The sequence below is a fragment of the Bubalus kerabau genome, chromosome 10, assembly GCF_029407905.1.
Source record: "Bubalus kerabau isolate K-KA32 ecotype Philippines breed swamp buffalo chromosome 10, PCC_UOA_SB_1v2, whole genome shotgun sequence".
Classification (NCBI taxonomy): Eukaryota; Metazoa; Chordata; class Mammalia; order Artiodactyla; family Bovidae; genus Bubalus; species Bubalus kerabau.
In genome coordinates this window covers 83,290,403-83,305,833 of record NC_073633.1, presented here as the reverse complement: position 1 = coordinate 83,305,833, position 15,431 = coordinate 83,290,403, and the positions used below count along the sequence as shown (strand labels likewise).

Below are 15,431 nucleotides of genomic sequence, written 5' to 3'. Positions count from 1 at the left end.
TTGTTCAGTGGGCAGGGTTTTCCAGAAATTGCAGAGCCCATAGTGTCATATGTGTTGAAGTTCAGAATCCAAGCTCTGAGGTCAGACCAGTCTGGGATTTCACATTTACTAGCATCTACTTTGGAGAAGGCAATGGCACCCCACTCCAGTACTCTTGCCTGGAAAATCCCATGGACGGAGGAGCCTGGTAGGCTGCAGTCCATGGGGTCGCGAAGAGTCGGACATGACTGAGCGACTTCACTTTCATGCACTGGAGAAGGAAATGGCAACCCACTCCAGTGTTCTTGCCTGGAGAATCCCAGGGACGGGGGAGCCTGGTGGGCTGCCGTCTATGGGGTCACACAGAGTCGGACACGACTGAAGTGACTTAGCAGCAGTAGCAGCAGCATCTACTTACTGTGCAACCTCAGGCATTTAACGCCACTGCATCCTTATCTGTAAAGTTAGAATAATTTTAGTACAGACCTCAGAGAGATGCTATAAGGCTTATAATGGATGTGTTTGTAAAGCACCTGATTTATCATAAACTCTCCCTAAACAGAGCTATTTTCTTCTTCTCATTTTCCTCATCTCCTTCTTCATCATCACCATCACCACCATCATCATCACTGTGACCATCATTTTTTTTTTTTCTTTTCTGCCTATATGTCTAACCTGTGTGTTGGAATTTGAGGTCCTATATGCAAACTATATAGGGCAGTATGGGCAAAACGGAACCCATCACCTCAAAGAAATAAGAAATTGAGTGACTTGAACCTGGGTTGGTCCAGGTTTGCTGCTGCCACATGATTTGAGCCAATCCCTTCATCTCTCTGGGCTCTGCCCTCCTCCTTGGTAGGAGAGATAGAAATTAATGATATCTTAGGTTCAGTTCCACTCCAAGGGGGGCTAGTATCTAAATGGACCACAGTTAAGGAGTTAGGGCTTCGCAGGTGTCGCTAGTGGTAAAGAACCCGCCTGCCAGTGAAGGAGACATAGGAGAGGAGGGCTCAACCCTTGGGTCAGGAAGCCTTCCTTTGGGGCTCACACGGTAAAGAATCTGCCTGCAATGTAGGAGATCCAGTTCAATCCCTGGGTGGGGAAGATCCTGTGGAGAAGGGACAAGCAACTCACTCTAGTATCCTCGCCTGGAAAATCTCATGGACAGAGGAGCCTGCTGGGCTACAGTCCCTGGGGTCGCAAAGAGTCAGTCATGATTGAGTGACCAGCACTTTCACTTTAAGTAAGTTAGGGTGTATTTGGCAGTAAGTAACAAAGTAACCAATTGGCAGTGACTTAAACAAATGGCATAGACTAAAAAAAAAAAAAACTCTAGGTAAATTTAAGGAAACCATATTCTCAGGTATGTGTAAGATTTTATATACAACCATGCTAGAGCAGTTTTCTCTTTACATCTTCTGAATACAGCTCACTTAATGATTCACTTAACACATATGTATTTTCCTCCTCTGCAGTATTCGAGAGCTCTGGTGGCATATATCTTCATATTCCCCAGGGTTTCTAACTTAGTATTTTGCTAAATAAGTATCTGTTAATTTAAATGAAAATATCAGAATGAATGCAAAATCCTGGGTAATCATCACAATACCCAGTATCTTACTGCCAGGTATGTCTTGGGTCCATCAATAACCTGTAAATTAGAAGATTGTTGAGACTTCTGTTTTTAGTATAATGGTCTGCATATATAATTTCTCAGGAGCTCTTAATATATCACAAGAATATTATTAAGCAACAATTAACCTTGTGAACAAAAGAGAAGTCACAAAAATTATTTATTACTTTGCCAGTCTTAATAAAGACCTAATGTGCTAATAGCTTCTCTTGGAGACAGCTGCCATCAGTTAAGTAAAAACATCATTAAGTTGTGATCATAAATATCAATAGAGGCTGAAGCTACTAGTTTTCTGATTGCTGACAGGCATTAACTGGTTTATGGGTATCCATTCCAATAGCTTTCTGTTGTATTGTGTTATTTTATGACTGTCTATTAAAGTCGTTCACATCTACACGCATTTATTGAAAGTTATAGCTGAGAGGCATTTAAAGAAGGTCTCACCCAGTGTTTTTCAAACTGTGGCCAGAAGATCTCTTAGAGGTTTCTGGAAATCTCTTAAAGGACTTTCTGGGTGTTTCAAGGTCAGACAGTGTACAGTTCTATGGGCAAAGCAGGGTATTCTGACCTGCTTATCATGATGCAAAATCATCTTGGCTCAATCATTTTTGAAGCAGATACTGTGTTATGGCATGGCTGCACTAAATGATCCTGGAAAATTATACAACTCCAGGTTCCTACCATCAATAAAGTATGCATGGCTACCCTTGATCTTTACTCCACCAAACCCCTACCCCTGTTGTGGGGATTTTCATTTTCTATTTTATTCACTTATCTTTTGTCTGAATTTTTATGCATATTTATTGCTTTCACTCAGAAAAATTATTAAAGATATTTCTTAGAAGTCTGATTAAACTGGGATAGGTTCTTAGAAGCATCAGGCTTATCTCGTCCAGCCAGAGTTACATAGGAATATTATGAAATGAAAATGTACACTATCAAAGTTCTGAGAGAACTGCTAGAAATATAATTGGCAATTTCCTGTGTAGTCTGGAGCTGAGAATAAGGGGCTAAATATCAGTATTGCACCATGTCTTCAACTCTGATGTGTGAATGATAGAATTTGAGACATGGATCAGTCAAGGTCTAAATAAACTCTTAAGGAATTCCTGGGTCTCACCCTACCTCTGAACCTCACCCACCCTCACCGCATCTTTCTTCTTTACCTCGCCCCTACTTCTTCACCCTGGGATGGTGTTGGCAGTGTAGTAAAGCTAAGGTGTAGGGTAGGTTTGCTAGTGCTTCACACTACTTGGTGTATTAATTTCCTGTGGCTGCCATAACAGATTACCATACTCTTGATGGCTTAAAACAATAGAAATTCATTCTCTCAGAATTCTGGAGGCAGTAATTCCAGAATCAAGGTGTCGGCTGGGCTGTGCTGCTTCTGAAGGCTCTAGGGGAGCATCTTTCCTTGTCTTCCAGCTTCTGGTGGATCCAGGTGTCCCTTGGCATGTGGCTGCACAAACCCAGTCTCTCCTTCTGTTTTTACGTGAGCTTTTCCTCTGTGCCCATGTCTTCTCCTCTTCTCTTATAAATACGCTTTCATTGGATTTAGAGCCCACACAGATACTCCAGAATCATCTCCTCATCTCAAAGTCCTTAGATACATCTGTAAAGACTCTTTTTTCAAATAAGGTGATATTCACTAGTTCTGGGGATTAGGATGTGGATAAAACTTTGTGGGGCCAGCACGTATCCCCCTATACTTGATAATTTTTTTTAATGTCGAAAGGTTGTGTTTTCTTCTGAGTCAAAATGTTCCTTGGTCAAAACATTTGTCAGTATCAAAATGTCACTTTTCTGACGCTAGAGTTCACCTCGACTTCAGCTAGAGCCACTTAATGTATTTTTGGTTCTATGTGAACTCTGACTGGAATGAAACTTACATTTGTTGTTGTTCAGTCACAAAGTCATGTCCAACTCTTTGGGACCCCATAGACTGTAGCCCACCAGACTGCTCTATCCATGGGGTTTTTCCAGGCAAGAATACTGGAGTGGGCTGCCTTTTTCTTCTCCAGAGGATCTGCCCAACCCAGAGATGGAACCCAAGTCTGCTGCATAGGCGGGCAGATTCTTTACCGTTGAGCCACCAGGGAAGCCCATAAACTTATACAACTGAAGGTAATTGGAAACACCTACTTCTTATCTAATAACTTCATTTTTCTGTGAGGACATGGACACCCAGAGATCAAAAGAACACTCCCTTTGAGTCCTAAAGGCGGCAGACCTCATCCCATCTTCACTAATCACCAGGTCTGACACTGTGGTTCCATCACCTGATTTATTTACTCTTTTGTTCCTTCATTGATAATGAAATGATAATACTTCTACCTTTAACTTGTTAGAAATGTTATAACAATGCTTTGAAAACAGGTATAAAGTTCTCTTGTGATATTGTGATGGTTTTTCAACCTTTATTTGAAACTGCCCTTGAAATGTATTTATGTCTCTCCATTAAAATAGAACAGGAAAAACAGATAATTATGAACTCTGAGCTAGAAGGGATTTACTCCTCCATTATAGCCTGCAGCTACTTACAGAGCTACTGAGAACACACACACGAATTATAATTTAAAGTTTCAGAAAGGGCAGTAAGGAGGCAGCTATGAATACTAGGACCAGTTTAGAGCAGAGATGGCAGATTCACAAGCTTAAAGAGGCCAGGCAGGTAAATATAAACAAAGAATGCAAGGTAGGCGTAAGAAAAATAGTAACACACACGTAATGGAAAATGGTAATGAAAATAATGGTTGAGGGCAATGATGGGAGCAGTGGGGACTGCAGTGAACTGGAAACCAGGGAGCAGTATTTGGTGCAGTCTAAGGGAAACTGCGGAGAAGGCAATGGCACCCCACTCCAGTACTCTTGCCTGGAAAATCCCATGGATGGAGGAGCCTGGTAGGCTGCAGTCCATGGGATCGCGAAGAGTTGGACACTACTGAGCGACTTCCCTTTCATGTCTGACTTTCATGCACTGGAGAAGGAAATGGCAACCCACTCCAGTGTTCTTGCCTAGAGAATCCCAGGGACAGGGGAGCCTGGTGGGCTACCGTTTATGGGGTCGCACAGAGTTGGACACGACTGAAGCGACTTAGCAGCAGCAGCAGCAGCAAGGGAAACTGCTGATCTTCAGTTGCCAGTGTGAGATGCAAGCCCAGCAGGCTAGATCTTCCAAGGAAGAAAGCTGGGTTTTTACATGAGATATTTTGTATTAAAATATTTTTAATACAAAAAATTTTAATACAAAAAAAAAAAAAAGGCTAGCCCATGCTGTGATAATAAACAGCTCCCAAGTCCTAGCAGCTTAATATTTTTCTTCCCTCATGTGAAGTTCTCTGGGAATCTGCGTAAGTGTCCAGAGTACCTTCTTTTCCATCAACCGATTCTACCAGCTCAACATCAGGTTTCTATGGAACCAGTGGCCAAGTGTTACAGGTTGAATTGCATCCCCCCAGAAAGATATGTTGAAAGTTTAATCCCTAGAACCTTGAGAAGGTGACCTTACCTAGAGATAAGGTCTTTACAGAGTTCATCACTTTATTTTTAGTATTTATTTATTTATTGGTTGTGCTGGGTCTTTGTTGTGGCATACAGACTTCTCAGCCTGAGTGGCCCAAGTAGTTGTGGCCCCCCGGGATTAGGTGCTGTGTGGCATGTAGGACCTCAGTTCTCTGACCAGCGATCGAACCCACACCTCTGCATTGGAAGGTGGATTCTTAACCACTGGACTGTCAGACATGTCCTTGGAGGTAATCACTAAAATGAGGTCTGTAGGTGGTCCTATATTAATATCACTGGTATATTTCTAAAATACGGAAATTTTGGATACCAAGACACGCATACAGGGAGGATGCCATGTGAATATTTGCAGTTATGCTGCCACAAGTCAAGGAACTATCAGAAAAGAGGGGAGTGGTCTAGAACAAATCCTTCTGCACCTTCAGAGAGGGCATGGTCCTGCCAACATCTTGATATTTACATTAGTAATAGATATTACGTTAGTAATATCTACTTTCTACTCCTGATTTTAGTGTTATTTTCTTGGGCTCCAAAATCACTGTGGATGGTGACTGCAGCCATGAAATTAAAAGATGCTTGGTCCTTAGAAGAAAAGCTATGACAAACCTAGACAGCATATTAAAAAGCAGAGACATTATTTTGCCAAGAAAGGTCTATCTAGTCAAAGCTATGGTTTTCCCAGTAGTCATGTATGGATATAAGAGTTGGACCATAAAGAAAACTGAATGCTGAAGAATTGATGCTTTTGAACTGTGGTGTTGGAGAAGACTCTCGAGAGTCCCTTGGACTGCCAGGAGATCAAACCAGTCAATCCTAAAGGAAATCAGTGTTGAATATTCATTGGAAGGACTGATGCTGAAGCTAAAGCTCCAATCCTTTGGCCACCTGATGTGAAGAACTGACTCATTTGAAAAGACCTGGATGCTGGGAAAGATTGAAGGCAGGAGGAGAAGGGGACGACAGAGGATGAGATGGTTGGATGGCATCACCAACTTGATGGACACGAGTCTGAGCAAGCTCCAGGGGTTGATGATGGACAGGGAGGCCTGACATACTGCAGTCCACGGGGTTGCAAAGAGTCAGACACGACTGAGTGACGGAAATGAATTGAATAGATATTATTTTAGTAAAATCTACTCTTTACTCCTGATTTTAGTGTTAGCAACTATCGCTTGAAAAAAAAAGGAAAAATGAGACTGAAAGATGTTTAATTGTTTTTTTCTTCTTTTTTTGGCCACATTGCATGACTTGCAGGATATTAGTTCCCTGACCAGGATTGGCTGTGGAAGTGGAGTCCTAACCACTGGGATGCAGGGAATTTCCTGAACAAGCTTTCACTGAATGAGCCAAACAAACCCTGAGCTGAGTCTCACCATGGAGTTCCAGACTGGGACCTATCCTGAGGACCAGTCCGTGGGCAGTTCTGCTCTGTTCTTAGGGCAAGGTTTGTGCTTCTGAAGGATTTGAGCTCCCCAAGCAAAAGATTCTTATGCCTGATGGCATAAGTGGTTTTGGTCATAGGCATTGATAAGCACAGTTGGTACATGAAGACTGGTATCCAGTGGAGGTTTCGGCTTGGAGAAAGGCTTACAGAACCTGAGAATTTGGGCAACAGAGGGGTCTTAGGAAGGGGTGCACAGACCACCGCTCTCTAACAATTTTTAGTTGGAGTTGACTGTTCTGTGTTTTTTTTTTAATTATCTGCCCTCTTAATTCTCTTTTTCTTCCCTTCTGAACACATAGTCTGTCCACGCTTCTCAGGAACCTGATCAGTCCTACGTAGTTCATCTGAATTCTAGGTGAAAGGTTTTTGGAGATAACTCTGGGAAGTTGCCCACCATTTCTGACATTATTTCTGTAAACATACAGTCTAAATTTCCAACAACCAGCTTAGGAAATAGTTTTTATGAAACAGCTCATTGGTGAATTTGGGACTGTGTGTGTGTGTGTGTGTGCATATTTACAAGGTTGATTTGTACTTAACCTAGCAACAGCATTTTAAAATTATTTGTGTACAGTATACTATACTCATGTGCATATAATTTAAAAATAATATATCTAGGTGCTTTCAACTGAATTTCTCCCAGAGTATATATCATATTAACTTGGCTTACGGATCGTGCTTAAAATTATTCTTGAAGAACATGCTTGGTTGGTTTCTCTGAGCCAAAAATTTTTTTGAATATTCTAAAAAGGAAGAGAAAGAAGTGAGACAAATTGTACTGTTCGTGTGCTGTGGCACAAGTTAGAGAAATATAATTGGGCTTCAGGCCAAATTCTGAAGGCGATTGGCGCTGCCTGTGTCAATTGGGCATAATTATTCAGCAGCTCCTGTTGACAGAAAGAAAAATTGGTAGTGATTTGCTCCCCAAGCTGGTGATTCAGAGGGAATATTTGGGCTCCAGATCACGGCAGATGGGTGTGTATAGAAGCCACCGATTTGTCATTTGCAGGGAGCAGGGAATCCTCCAGTTTGGAAGAGTCCTCCTGAGTCGTTGCCTCGGGCCATCTGTTCTGTGGCTGAAGGCAGCGGCGTGCACTAAGTAGAGGTTTGTGGAATGAATAATAAATCTTTCTTAGAGGCCTTCCCTGCCAGTGTGCCCAGCGTTTCTTTTCACCTGACCACTATATGGTCCACTCTTTGGTGACCATGCTGCTGCTAAGTCACTTCAGTCGTGTCCGACTCTGTGTGACCCCATAGACGGCAGCCCACCAGGCTCATCCGTCCCTGGGATTCTCCAGGCAAGAACACTGGAGTGGGTTGCCATTTCCTTCTCCAATGCATGAAAGTGAAAAGTGAAAGGGAAGTTGCTCAGTCGTGTCCGACTCTTCGCGACCCCATGGACTGCAGCCCACCAGGCTCCTCCGTCCATGGAATTTTCCAGGCAAGAGTACTGGAGTGGGGTGCCATCGCCTTCTCCGTGGGAAGGTGCAAAGTCTGCACTAAACAGGCTAAGATTCTGCTCCTAGATTCATTTATTCAGCAAATATTTATGGAACCTAGTACGTTCAATAGTGTTGGGGACTGTGTTAAGTCCCAGATATCTAGCTAACAATAGCCCTACCTGGAAAAATGGGTTTGTCTTGAGAGAGAAGGAGAGGTCTGAGTAGACAGGACAGTGAGAGGTTGGAGCCTGGGCATTGCTGATTTTCTTTTTTGATTTCAAGGGATGCAATCAGTCCAGGCAAAAGATTCTTTTTTTAAAAAAAAAATTATTTTTAATTGGAGGATAATTGCTTTACAATATTGTGTTGGTTTCTGCCATATATCAACGTGAGTCAGTCATAGGTATATGTATGTCCCCTCCCTCTAGATCTTCCCTCCTACCTCCCACCCCATCTTACCCCTGTAGGTTGTCCCAGAGCACAGGATTTGAGCTCCCCATGGAAAAGAGTCTTATGCCTGATGCTGTTCCTTTCACTTGAACCCTGGATCGCCTCCCTTTGCTTCCTTGGGGTCTTATGCTATCAGTTTTTTCCACTTGGTTATATTTTCAATCTACTTGTTTACAGGCACATCCCCTTAGCATATAAATGTGCTTAAGTCTTTTACCTGAGCAAACCAAGTCCTTATTTTGCTCTTATGATCCCCTTTAGTTTCCATTCTTAGCTTGCTGTTTCCTTCACACAAACAAATTGAAAGGATTGGTTTACTCAGCTCCCTCCTTCCTCATCTCTCTTGCTCTGACCCTCTCAGGGTAGCTTCTGTGCTGGAACTGTTCCGGTGGGGGTCACTTGTGCTATCTGCGGGCTTAGTCCCTTTTAAATCCATGTTGTTAATGTTTAAGTGACAATTTGACTCTGCTGACCAGTCCTTTCCTGAAACCCTCTCCTCACCTGACTTTCATGACTTCAAAAGCTCTTGATTTCTCAATTACCTTCCTAGTTCTTCTTTTCAGGCCCCCTCAAAAGCAGTTCTTATTCCACCTACTCTTAAAATTTTTTTTCCTGAGGTTTGGCTTTTGGCCATTGGCCACCCCTTCTTTTCACTCTATTTACTTTCCTTGAGTGATTTCATCCACGCTTAGGTCCTTAATCAGCCCTGATCTATGCTGACAATCCCCAAACCTGTATTTCCAGTCTAGATTTCTTTCTGGAGCCAGCCCACATACCACCTATTTAATTTCTCCACTGGTGTGTCCCTAAAACACCTCAAAATCAACGGTTAAAACATGAACTCTTTGTCTCTCCCCTACATACTGTTTCCCTTGCCAAACTTAAACAGGGTGAAGAGCAATTTATTTAAGCAAAAAAAAAAAAAAAAAAATAGAGTTTACTTGGGAATAGCAGAGTAGTTATAGCAGTTGGGTACAAGCAAACAATGTGAACCATAAAGAAAGCTGAGAGCCGAAGAATTGATGCTTTTGAACTATGCTGTTGGAGAAGACTCTTGAGAGTCCCTTGGACCGTAATGAGATCCAACCAGTCAATCCTAAAGGAAATCAGTCTTGAATATTCATTGGAAAGACTGATGCTGAAGCTGAAACTCCAATACTTTGGCCATCTGATGCAAAGAACTGATTCATTTGAAAAGACCCTGATGGCGGGAAAGATTGAAGGCAGGAGGAGAAGGGGACGACAGAGGATGAGATGGTTGGATGGCATCACTGACTTGATGGACATGAGTTTGAGCAAGCTCCAGGAGTTGGTGATGGACAGGGAAGCCTGGCGTGCTGCAGTCCATGGGGTCACAAAGAGTCGGACATGACTGAGTGACTGAACTGAAGTAATAAACTATGTGAACCATAGGCAAGCCTGGACAACAAATGAAGAGAGCATTCTTTCATGGAGGAAAGGAGGAAGTTGGAGGGGTTGTTTTGAACAAAAGTTCATTGGAGGAAAAAATTGGTGGCAGCTTTGAGAGTTCAAAGTGGTGGCAGCTTCTCACTGGCTGCAGATGAGGACAGTTTACTGTTACAGCTGAAATCTTCCTTCTTCCTCCTGTCCTAAGCAAGCTGCTCAGGAGCACAGGCGTCAGACCTGTACTTCACAACTTCCCCAATCCAGTTTTGAGTTAGGTTTCCTTAATGTATTTTCACACCCTCCATCTCAGTACCTGGTATGATTATTCTATACTCAGTTTCCTAAGTCATACCACAACGTATGAGCATCATGTCTCATCAGTCTTACAAACTTTTTATTTTTCAGATACTTCTCTTTTTCTTCATCCCTACATCCATTCACTCAATGCAGTTTTTTGTTTGAACTGTTGCTGCAGCTTCACTTCTCTAGCTTGCCTGCAACAAAGCTTGCCCACTATTATGGACTGAATTATATCCCTCCCCCAAACAAATACCTCTGCTGAAGCCCTAACACCCCTGCCATGTGAATATATTTGGAGACAGGGACTTTAAGGATTTATGATTTTATTTATGATTAATTTAATTTATGACTAAACAAGGTCGTAATGGGAGGGGTCCTCATCTAATATACCCAGTGTCCTCATAAGAAGAGGAAAAGACACTCGGGATGTACAGACCACTAACAAAATAGCACGTGAGGACACAGCAAGTAGGTGGCCATCTGCATAATGAAGAAAAGCCTCAGGAGAAACCAAACCTGCCCCGACCTTGATCTCAGGTTCCAGCCTGCAGGACTGCGAGAAAATAATATCTGTTGTTTAAGCCACCCAGACTGTGACAGGCTACCACTCTGTCACGGTAGCCTGAGCAGACCAATATAACTGCTTGAATAGATTCTTTCAAAAACAAATTTGATCACATCGCTGTCCTGTTTGAACTCTTCTTTGTGTAGAGACCCCCGTGCACCTGCACCGCCCCCTCCTCAGGTCTCTGAACTCGCTGAATGACAGGCGCACTGAGCTCTCTCCATACCTTTGCCACGTTCTTCCCTCAGCTGGGTTGTTCTCCCTTGTCCAGACCACCCCCTTCCCTGATAACTTCCAATTGCTTTTTGTGATCTGACTCTTGCCTTCCCAGTCTGTGGGGTGCTGTCACAGACTTTCCAAAAGCCTTGGCTGCTCCCTCTCTCCAGATGTGAACTCTTCAAGACAGGACTGAGGTCTTATTTATCTTTCTAATTGCAGCATCTGCATAATGTTTGGAATATTTGTAGGTATTCAAAAATGAATACCTGGATGAATGAACGAAGAATAAAACTATTTATTCTCAGCAATACAAAAGAAAATTTGACAAATCACCATGTTATCCCATTCAAAAAAGCCAATCAGGTAGCAGGCTCCTCTTAGGTCTGCTTTACATTATGATCTGTTGGATCTATACAAGCTCGTGGCCCAAAGAACAAAACAACTTTATCATTATGGTCATTGCCATAATAAGGATAGTAGTTTTCATTTATTGAGCCAATATTATAGGCCTGAAATATGCCATGAGTTATATATAAAGCATCTCATCTAATTCTCACAACCACACTATGAAGTAAGTATTTATTATTATTGCCACTTTACAAGTGAAGCAACTAGGCTTATAGAAGTTAAATAATTTACCCAAGCTTGTAAGTGATGGAGCTGGAATTCAAACTCAGATAATATTCTGTTTTTTCACCCACATTCCCTAGTTCTCTTGCTGTTATTTCTAGTCTGAGCAGAAATATTTCTGAGTCATGAGCAGAAGTGATTGTATCAATTCTGGGCTCAAGTGTGATTCTCTAGCATCTCTTTCCTTCTGAAATGAACACTGAAGTCCCATCTTAAGATGGCAGAGTGTCCATAAGTCTGGGTCCCTGAACAGTTGAGGTGAGCAGAACTTCCGGCTGTCCTGTGATGGATATGTAGCGTGAGTGAGGAATAAACTCTTGAAGTATTAAAACCACTGAGATGTTGAGATGGTTGTCGCTACAGCATGCTCAGTGTCATCTTGACTATTAAACATGTCTGTCTCCCTCTGCACAGGGCAGTTCTGGGGTCCACTGCAGCAGTCCCATCCTCTGTCTTAAGAGAATGTGCAAAGCAGAAGGGAGACCGAGTACTTCTCAGAAATCTAGTAATATCTCTCAACACTGGGTAAGACTGCTGGATGCCAACTGCTCAACTAGGTCTTATTGGGTTACTAAATGTAGATGAAGCATCATCTCCTTGAAGACCTTAAATGTCCAAGTTGGAGACACAAGAAGGGGAAAACTGTAATCAATAAAAATACATACAAATATAGGCATTGATTAGGTGAATGCATTGGGACAGTGGTTAGCCAACAAATGATATGAATTAGGATAATTATATTAACCAGGGATGAGGGATATAAACCTTGAATTGTCACTTCAAAGTGGAGGAGTTTACTCTAGGGTTTTTCAACCTTGAGATTATTAATATTTCCAGCTAAATAATTCTTTGTTGTAGGGACCATCCTGGGTATTGTGTTTAAACCTTCCTGCTGTTCCACAAGCTGATCCACCTGCCTGGAGCCACTTTCCTTGCCCCATCTTTTCTTATAGACTCCAGTCCTCTGAGTTAACTATTCCTCATGCTTCACACTTTAGTTCAATCTAGTCCTTCCTCTGGGATGATTCAGAGCATCCTGTTCTTCATAGCACATTTCTTAGTGTATAATTGGCTATTGATTTGAGGGACTACTTTATTATTGGCGATCTCCCTCCCAGACTTAGAGCTCTGATGATGGTAGAAAGTGTATCAGTTTGGCTCATCAAGGTCTCCACAGAACCTAACTTCAGGCTTGGAATATAGTATGTGGTCAATAAATAATTTTTGAATGAGTTTCTAAGAGTCAGGATTTTCCTACTTCGTAAGTGTGTTTGATTAATTAGGAGCAGGGCCCAGACTGGTAGAATAAATGGTAGGAGGGATAAAGAAAAGAAAAATCACAACAAAAGACATAAACTTATCACATCAATAGTCTTAACTTTGTCATTCAAAAATCTTTGTTCTCCTTTTTCAAAGTCTAGGCCACTAAAAAAATGGGATTCCTGACCTAATAATCAAAGCTACCCTGTAAAGATGATAATTATTAAGTCATGGGATTACCTTATTCAGGCTCTGGTTCTTGTTTCATTTAAACTCTATTGACCAAGGGAGCCCTGGGTATGTGGGCTCAGTGAATCCGAATCTCAGTTGGGCAATAAGCAGTTTTTGCTTCCAGGCTTATCTTCCAGATCTAAAACAGTGGTATAGAAGCAATTCCAGGCCCTCTTAAATTGCTCAGAGGATGTGGGATATCCCTGAACATTTCACATTGTAATGACCTCCAAGACTGGCTAAACAGGGGTTTGAATCACTCTATTTTGGACAGACTGTGTTTAGAATTAGTTGGTAACACCGAAGTTCCCACGCGGGCTTGTGGCAATCCCTTTCTCTACTTTACATGGTCTGGGCCGTGACAGTCAGCTCCAAACTTAGTTCCTTCTAGATGTGTTCTTGTTTAGGGGGTTAGCAAAAAATAAAAGATAAATACAAAGAGAATCTTCTGTGAGTTGTTTTGAGTCAAGCCAGCTTTCATAAGGATCAAGGCTGAGATGTAACAATTTTTTTCAGGTGCTGACTGTATGCCCAGTGTAGTGCTAGAAGCTGAGGTGGCCGTGCTGCATAGACTGACATGCAGTTTGCAGACTGGATTTCTAAAATAGTGAGAGAGACCCGTCTGTCTGCCTATCTAGCTTATGTATCTACTACCAGCTTACCTGTCAGTGTACTCAGAAATAAAACAATCAAGGGAAACTGATTTAGTGACAGTTTAAGCAAAAATACTGAATATTTAACAATAAAATATCATCAAAAGGAAAGAAAACTTTGCCGGAATGTAGGCATGAGAAAAAAGCTTTAAAGCATTTAAATTATTTTACCTATTCCAGAATGGAGATTATCTTTCTTGACAAGGATTAACAATATAAAATGTCCTCCTTTTAATAGTTGCTTCCATATAAACATGCTTCCCTGGTGGCTCAGATGGTAAAGCGTCTGCCTGCAATGCAGGAGAGCCAGGTTCGATCCCTGGGTTGGGAAGATCCTCTGGAGAAGGAAATGGCAACCCACTCCAGTACTCTTGCCTGGAAAATTCCATGGATAGAGGAGCCTGGTAGGCTACAGTCCATGGGGTCGCAAGGAGTCAAACACGACTGGGTGACTTCACTTCACTCACTCCATGTATACATACACACACACATATGTATATATCATGTATACATGATATTCAGGAACTGGGATAAATTTTGTTCTTTTGTAGCTGATATGAGTATGTTTTATAAGCTCAAAAATGTGCATGAGGTCTAGTGATAGGCCAGAGTATTTGAACTGGAACAATCTTGGAAACTCACAGTCATAGAGTATACATGTATATATATCTTTTACTTTTTCCTGTTTCTTTTCTGATTTCCACCTGTGTCATGACTGAAAGCTGTTCTATAATTAGATATAAGTACATATAAACCATGGTTCCACTGCTTATTTACGAGACTTACTCTAGCGACTTCCCTGGTGGTCCAGGGGTTAAGACTGCATTCCAAATACAGGGCCTCAGTTTGAAGGTTTGAACCCTGGTCAGGTAACTAAGATCCCGCCTGCCACATAGTGTGGTCAAAAAAAACAAAAACAAAAAACAAACCAGAAGAGTACCTTGGTGGTCTCATAATGATCTCTTATCCCCACCCCCTTCATATCTCTTCCCCTGTCCTGTGGACATACTTGGGCTTGGGATACTAAAGATCAGCAATAAGGCTTCTCCAGCATGATCCATGAGATAGTTTTCATCCTTCAGAAAGCAGATGCCAAGGGGAAATGCCTGGGAAAATGGGAGGAAGCTGAAAGAGGCTGGTAGAGCCATCAAAGGAAATCTGACCTTGAGTGAGAGAGAGGAAAGAAAAGTTGCCTGGGGGTGCTCTAGATCCTGAGCAGTCTAAGGGAAGTTCCAAGGAAAGTTTGGCAAGGCTCTGGGGGAGTCCTTGAGCCAAAGTCCCCCATTAAAGGAGCCCCATCTCTCCCAGGAAAGAGCCTGTCTTAGACTCCTTGCTGTGCTTAGTCATTGCCTGGGAGCAGCTTGAGGGAAGAGTAGCCTTGGTGCCACAGTGCTGATGAATTTCAGTGGGTGTCAGAGCCAGCAGCAGCTTGGGGCCCTTGAGCAGTTACATTCCCTGCAGTTGGAAGTTTGTGAGGTCTATTCTAATGGCCATGATAGCTCGTGACTCATTCAGGAGTTGATTTGGAAAACATGCCTCCTCTAGGCAACAGATGGAAAGGTTTTCAAGATTCCAAGGAGACATTTGGCAGGACAGACCTTGGTCTTAATTACTGTAATTTCTTTCCAGAATACTGTCTTCTCTATGGATGAAGTCATAGAAGTAATGATGTTTAGGAAATGAGGTGAATCTTGTT

At 42.2% G+C, this 15,431-nt stretch overlaps 1 non-coding gene across 1 annotated transcript; it reads left to right on the top strand.

Annotated features, from left to right (window-relative positions):
- The first annotated feature begins 13,994 nt into the window (after positions 1 to 13,994).
- Positions 13,995 to 14,066, top strand: TRNAC-GCA (transfer RNA cysteine (anticodon GCA)). The gene has a single exon. It is a non-coding gene; the product is annotated as a tRNA-Cys (tRNA).
- Positions 14,067 to 15,431: the final 1,365 nt, after the last annotated feature.